Source organism: Orycteropus afer, unplaced genomic scaffold (assembly GCF_000298275.1).
Source record: "Orycteropus afer afer isolate SDZICR_OR568_19922 unplaced genomic scaffold, OryAfe1.0 scaffold01534, whole genome shotgun sequence".
NCBI classification, from domain to species: Eukaryota; Metazoa; Chordata; class Mammalia; order Tubulidentata; family Orycteropodidae; genus Orycteropus; species Orycteropus afer.
In genome coordinates, this window is record NW_006923121.1 from 44,105 (window position 1) to 44,623 (window position 519).

The following is a 519-nucleotide window of genomic DNA, read 5'->3' on the forward strand; positions in this document are numbered from 1 at the left end:
CGAGAATGTCTCTATTGTCTCAGCAAATACATGTGGTCCCAGGAACAGAATGATGCTAGAAATGGGGATGACAAATGTGCTTCTGGTGAGGCTTTGAAAGGAAATGATGAGCCTATGATTGGACAATGGAGGAAGGGCGATGGTTTTTATAAAGTGGCAAAGAATGGATCTGACTTATATTCAACTGTTTGGTGGAAGGTAGACTTTGTAAGTGAAGAACTAGGATATTGGGTGAGGAGATTCCTAAGGAAGGCCTTAAAGGGGCCAGGTGGATTCAGTTTGTCTCCAACAATAGAAAGCAGCCTTAGGACAGGAACCGTGTTGTCTAATGGATGGCCCTCTCCCTGCTGCTTACACATGGTGTGTGTAACGTGAAGTGTGAGAAAACCCAGGAGTAGGTTTCTGACCACATTGGTTGAGTCCTCAGCTTGGTAATCACACCAACAGATCTGAGACAATCCCAAAGCCAATTAAGATATCTGGTAGGATCCAACCACCAAACGTTCAGTTCTCAGCCAA